The sequence below is a fragment of the Pteropus vampyrus genome, unplaced genomic scaffold, assembly GCF_000151845.1.
Source record: "Pteropus vampyrus isolate Shadow unplaced genomic scaffold, Pvam_2.0 Scaffold224, whole genome shotgun sequence".
Classification (NCBI taxonomy): Eukaryota; Metazoa; Chordata; class Mammalia; order Chiroptera; family Pteropodidae; genus Pteropus; species Pteropus vampyrus.
The window spans coordinates 1,389,154-1,396,328 of record NW_011889005.1 but is presented as its reverse complement, the minus strand read 5'-3'; positions in this window follow the sequence as shown (position 1 = coordinate 1,396,328).

The window sequence follows — 7,175 nt, the reverse complement described above, 5'->3', positions numbered from 1 at the left end:
GTTAACCGTGCTCATTGATAACGGCCTGTCTACCTCCTCTGCCGGAAGATACATCCTAAAAGAAGAGGATCTGTGTGTATTCAGCGCACAGATTCACCCTGAGGACCCAGAGTAGCGCCTGGCACAACAGGGGTCAGGATTCATCTACTGACTAGATGAACAAATGACTGAACGACAGATGGCACGCTGTGGCTAACGTCGCCGCTCTTGAAGGATGACTGTGCCAGATTCTCAATCGGGCGCTGTGTGAAGGATACCGGCGAGAACAGAGGTGGAACCAGGGGCCTGAGCTGGATATTCCAAACGGTAACTTAATATTATTTGGGAAAGTGAGGGTTTCCTCTCAGTTCCCTTTTCTCGAGGCCCATCACTCACGGCAGCTACTTAAATTCCAAACATAAACTATATATTAAAAATAATCAATTTCATTTAGCATATGGAACGGGGCTTATGGGAAGATGGAGTGCAGTTGTCTAATTAGGGAATTAATGAAAGAGGTAAATATTACAGGAAGGACCCCTGCGGGCCTGACCACGGCACTTCATTATCCTTTAATTACTGCAGGTCGTTTGTGGTCGGGGACAGAGGCCATGCATCATGGAAGCTTTAACTACTGTGATTTTCCATTAGGCTGAGTTTCTGTACGGAAAAGAAATGCGAATGGAGCAAAAGAATATTTTCCACAACTAGGATAAGGACGGGGATCCTCCAATGCAGGGAGGGGGGTATGCACTGTAGAGAAAAGGAATCTTCTACGTGGTGGGCACTGTGCCATCTACTATAAATCAAGGGAACTGGCCCGGTCAGAACTGGAAAGGAGTCGGGGCAGGAGGAAGCGCCTGCAGGGGGCAGGGAGGGGAGAGCGATGCGCTGGGGCAGAGCACGAGTCTTCTAGAGAGAACTGGCTTCACGTGCTGCTTGTTACGTACTGCGTGCCACGAGCAAGGGCATGCGATTTAGTCTCTCTTAGCCTCAGTTTACCCATCTACGTAAGGATGTATTTCAGGTACGGGTGTGGGGCTTAACTGGCATGGCGTATGCAGCGAGCACATGTAAGAACAGATATTAGGGTTTACCTTCCTTCTTTATCAGCAAAATGACACAACTGGACAATCTCTCTTCTTTTGACAGTATTTATCGTGCCCCTGTGCTTTATAAAACATGTTCGCTTCCGTTATCTCATAAACTCCCCGTAATTTGTGGGAAGGCTACCATCGCCCCACGTTCCAGACTGCGAAGTTCGGGTACAGACTGGCGTAGGGACGTGTTTACTGAGTTGCAGCTGGAACATCAGTAGAAACAGCTTTACGACCCTTTACACTACATCATATTTCCATTAAAAGGTTATTTTCCCAAAATGAATATATTCAGGTCTCGCCTTCCACTTGATCACTGAGGAAATAACCAGATTCCCAAGAATTCAACATTTAAAGAATGTTGGATCAAAGGAACACAAGGATCTTTATGGATAAGTAGGTCCCCCCACCTCGAATATTCCAATTCTTGTTTCAAAGAAAACCGACATCTAAGATACATTAGAGAAAAACGAATTCCCTTCCCTTGCTCCTAGTCACGGTCATGGGCAATTATAGAGATAAAAGTCCAAGAAATCCAAGACCCAGGGCACGACGGGTACAGAAACTGTTAGTGTTTCATACTCTACATGCTGCGCGAGCACGGATTTTGCTGTCACCGTGTCCGGCTTAAATCCCATCTAGTTCTGTGGCTGTGTGACTTTGAGAGGCACTCAACCTTTCTGAGTCATAGTTTCTTCATTCATAAACCAGAAATAACACTACCCACGGTGAGAGTTAAATTTGGAAACGATACCCCTTAGTATGGCGCCTGCGTACGGTAAGCACTCGACACAAATCAGCTATTGTTTGTATTAACTTCAGTTTCGCTGGTGTGGTGATGTGTCGTCTAACTTCACCAGCTGCAAACCATTGTCACTGAAGTCGGAGCTCTCGGTTCTATCAGGGTAGGAAAACCTCTCTGTCCCTGTCTGACTCCTACATGGAACAAACAAATAAACAAACAGACAAACGAGCTCTTCCATTTGTCTTATCTTATACTAATTGTATTTTAAGTTATAGCTATTTGTCAAAACTCTTAATGTTGTAGCTGCGGATCTATGTTTCATGACCTATCTCTCCTGGAAAGGGCCGATGTAATTAGAAATGTCTCATTATCAATCATTCGACTAACGGTCTTGGTGTCTTGGTCTGGTCTCTCTCTCTCTCTCTCTCTCTCTCTCTCTCATCAATTATTCTATTTTAGACAAAAGATCAGACCAACTCTACTGTCGTTTCCACTAATGGAATTTTAAATCTTTCCTCACAAGGAAGTTTCCTGGGGAGACTTCTTTGCACACTGCCAACTAAGGGGAGGCTAATTCTCATATTCGGATTTAGCAATGGATCCTAATGAATGTGGTTGAAACTAGCCCGTTTGAGACAAAGTGCCTTTTTCTGACACCGGATGGGGATCTGCAGTTGGTTTTTATTCCTCGGATCAGGAGGACTAGGGCATCCAGAGTGTTCCGAGGTGGACTCTCCTCTCGTCGCTCTGGTAGGCACTTCTGCAGGAAACGCACAGCTTAGTGAGAGCTGAAATTTGTTTTTGTGCTCTTCCTTTTCGTTTCTACTCATAATGGTGGGCTTCCGAGTGTGTTCTTCGACTCTCCTACCTAGCGTCCCTGCCTGGTCTCAGAGGAGTTCTTTGTCCCAGGGGAGAGAATTTTGGTGTTGCTCTGCCTACCTTCCTTTCTAGAAATTTGAAACGAGGTAGCTCCTGCTTCGGCTCGCCCTGTTCCCCATAGCTGTTGACGAATCTTACTTCACTTTCTTATGTGGTAATTGTCTGGATATGTGTTTCTCCTAAACTATTTTCTAAGAATGTGGGTGGTCCAGAAAATGTCTAATTTTTCTTTGAATAGATGATAAAATTTTGTCTTATAATATTTAGACCCTTGGAATTTTAGCTACTCTGCTTGTTTTAAATCAAATTAAATCTAGCCCCTCCTGATCGAGACAGTGGGGACCCAGTCTATTACCTCATGGGGCTGCCTGTCTTCCTTGGGAACTAAGGCCACACAGCTGAAATAGGCAAGGGGTGTGGCTTTAGCCACTGGCCGTGGCACCCACGCCTTCACCCCTTCCTCTGAGGTGCCTGCAAGTAAGTCGTCAGGTGGCACAGTGCCAGTGCACAGGCTGTCAGCGAAGCTCAGAGGCCTCAGGTCTTTGGGTCAAGTTTTTGCTGCTACCCTGGGGCCATCTGTCGACTGCGGTGCAGCAGGCAAGGGGGACACCTCTATCTACATAAAAATTAAACAGCTTCTAAACCTCTCACCTGTCACTACCTTCCGTCGCCTCCCCTCTCCCCCAACCAGGACGCGACTCCTTAGCGAGCTTCCCTCCTCCCCGCTTGGTGAGCTGTCACCTCCCAAACACATCCCGCTTATGCGCTGTGCTTCTGGACCTGTGACGTCTGTTCTCGGTCTGGAAATACAGAAGTGTTAAGCACTCGTTGGATGAAAGCTTTTTCACAGAGATGATCTCATATTTGACTTTCACAGCACCTGCACTGGGTAAAGCTGCCTACATCTGATGGATAAGGACCCCGATAGCCAGAGTTGAGATGACAAATATCATGTAAGTCTCGTCCAGACCTTGGAATAGGGCCTGAGTATTTCCTTTATCCCTCAGTCTTCCTCTACTACATCGGTTGAACAACTGTCCAGCTTGCACAGACTGGGGCAATGATACCCCTTGTCAAATAGGAAACTTTTCCTGGCTCTCTTTAGCCACTGTCTATGCAATGTTATCTGCACGTATGGCCATTTGATGCCCATAGCCCAGAGGTCCTGAACCTTAGTGTCGATACCGAGTTTAGTTTGTCTGCTATGCGCCTAGATCAACTACGTTTTTGTTTTAGCTTGAAATGATTACATTATATATTATGTTTAAGAAATTACATAACTGGAAAGAAGGGCATGCATTTATGCTAGGAGATTTGCTCCTCTTGCTCATATGTGCCTAAAATGATTTCTATTTACATGTTTCTAAAGAAATGTAGATTAACACAAGACCTTCATGGAAATGACGATCTGATGTTTACTGAAGCCTGGCCATGTTAGCACACTTTGATGAATTCAACGCTCAGAACAACCATATGACATAGAGACAATTGTTAATAACAGTATAAAAAAAAAATTTCGGTTCAGAGAGGCAAGTACCTTGGCTTAGCCTCAAACGTTAAGAGGTAGAGGAATAGAGATTTGAACCCTGGCCATCTATCTCTAAAGATCACTAAGCTCTATAAATACATTGTTGTAAGAATGTAATATGCCTCACGGCTATACTGCATCATCACGTGATGCCTCTTCCGCCCTCCCAGACTTCCCTAGTGTTTGCATTCCCTGCCTGCACAGAGAATGACGGTGGCGTTTTGGAGTAGAGAAGGAAAAAATTCAGAGCTCTTCCTTTATCTGACAGCGTTGGGCCTGAAGCTGAGAGAGAGAGAAGCTGGGGTCTGCCACGACCTGAAGCCTTGGTAAGACACCCTCGGCTTCTGAGTTACTCTCCATTTCTCCAAGGTTCTGACAGTCGGGATTAACTTTAATGCCCACTGTCATTTAGGAACGTTTTTCTTTCTCTCTGCCTATTTTCAGTTGGCAAGGCTAGTGCAGAGGTTTTTGGACAGGTGCTGTATTATTAGGGATTGGACTTGTCTAAAACACATACATTGTGACGTGAGAGTTATTTGGAGGTTATTAATCAAATATTTTCTAAGCACCTCTATCTACATAAAAATTAAAATGGAGAGAGCACGTAAATATAAATCTAGAATTAATATAAGGTCTTTCTTTGGGAAAGTTATAATGTCATTTGAAAAATAAAACTAGCATATGTAAAATAATGCCAAGATTTATAAAAGTGGCCTGGTCTGAATGAGGTCACATTGTGCCCATTTTTCAAACCTGTGCTGAGCTAACTTGTAAATCCAGTGGACTTTTATCTATAAATTGTAAGAATCAAAAAACTCCTTAAAATATCTTGAATCAATGATAAATTATCAAACTTGAGTGTAACCACATAGTCTTTGATGGAGTATGCTTCAAATGCAGGTTTCTGGGCTCTGTCCCAGATCTACTGAGTAAAAAAATTCTGCATCTTCTGCTTCCAAGAAGGTGGAATACATGTGCTTTTCCCTGTTCCTCCCACTGAGTACAACTAAAAACCCTCGACATTATATGTGAAACAAGCATAAGGCATAGAAATGCTCTCCCTACCGAGAACCACAGAAGTCCCATCTCATTATAACGTAAGGCTTACAGTTCAGAGATAGTATTGCATCCCGAAATCAATCGTAGGACAGATGAAGCTCAAGTAGATTATCTAAGGATTTTAAATCCGTGTTTCAAACCGCCACAGGGACTACACCCAGATGACAACCCATGCTTTAAGGAACAGAAACGTACAGCTGAAATAATGTGTACGTTATGGGGGTCATTATACCATAGGCGAGGTGTTTCACTGCATCTGCTCTTAGCTATGGGATGATGGCGCTAAACAGGAAACTGTATTTATTGACACCAGAATTCCTAGCATATGCAGATTTTTCAGGCTCTTTCAGCTGAATCATTTGCATTTTTTGAAATAAGTTGTTCAGTGAGGGGTCATTGACTATCCGAAGGAGCCATGACATCTTTATTTATATCTCAGGAAAGGAATTATTTTAATCTCCAAACAAAAGGGAGAAGGGTAAGAGTGCTATTCTGAAAATAGTTTTGTCCCCAGAGGTGACCCACGTTACCCGCCGAGGTGAACTGAGCTTCGCTGGAGCAGGGCCGCGTCGCGTTGGGACCGGTGCTTCTGTGGAGCTGACCTCCGCGTGACCCTTCGGAGATCAGCTCGGGGTTCCGGGACATGGGGGTTTCCCTGACAGCTCTAACAGAAAAGGAAAGCCGTGGTCGATTATCACGGCGACACCGATGACGGGAAGGCCTGGACCACAATACGCATGCGCACTTTCATCATTGCCGAATCTTGGACTGAGCACTCGGGAGAAGCGGCCCAGGAGCGTGGAACACGCATTGTGAAACAGCTGGACGGAACAGGTAATAAAACGAATAGGGAAAATTTGCTAGGACATTCATAGTCCATCAAGGGGCCTTGCTGGTGATCGCTTTAGATGAGGGTCCGAAACCCTGTTGGGAAAGCCAGTGACGGATTACCTGAGAGGTATGTGCGGATGAAGGCTTTCGTGCGAGCAGCCATCAGAGCCCTTTCCTCTCCCCTATCGCAGTAAGAAGAGGGCGGGTAAGGATGTCACCCCGTGAGGAGAGTAGTTTAAAGTACTCGGACTTCATCTACGTTTTACAGTGGGGTCAGACAGAAAGAAAAAAGACCGTCTGAGTAAGGTGTGTGGCACCTACTGTCTACCTGTCAAGCCCAAAGACGTCCATCCCGGGGCACTAGAGAGTGGTGGTCACTCAGACTGAACCCAGGGACTCACGGGTGGTCACCAGAGCTCTTTATTTGGGACAGCGCCAGTTTACGTCTGTTGTCCTACTGTGATCATTAACACCTGTTGTCTTTCTTAAAAGTGCAGTTTGGATGAGGTTATGGACTAAATGTTCGCGCCCCGCCCCGCCCCGCCCCCCAATTCATATGTCGAAATCTGGCCCCCAGAGCGATGGTGTTAGGAGGTGGGGCCTCTGGGAGGTAATGACAGTTGAGCCCTCACGAGCGGGATTAGTGCTTTTACGAGAAGAGAGAGACAGGCGAGAGCCCCCTTCCTGTCCCTGTTCTTCGCCTCGTGACGCTACAATGAAAAGTCGGCCATCTGCAAGCCCGGAAGTGGCCCTTCGCAAATTCCCAGCATGCTGGCACCACGCTTTGGAATTCCAGCCTCGAGAATGTGAAAAATAAATTTCTATGGTTGGTCCCCACCCCCAGCCCCACTCCCAGTTTGTCGCCCTTGGTGGTAGCGGCCTGCCTGAGCTGACTCAAGCAATAATGCCATGGTCACCCCGTCGAGCAGGACCCCTAGCACCATGTGTTAAAATTTGGGCAGAGCTGCTTCCTTTTCTTCTGTCCAGTTATTCCTTTTTATATTTTTTTTCAAATATCTTTACGCTTTTGATATTAAGCATTGCATTATTTACTAAC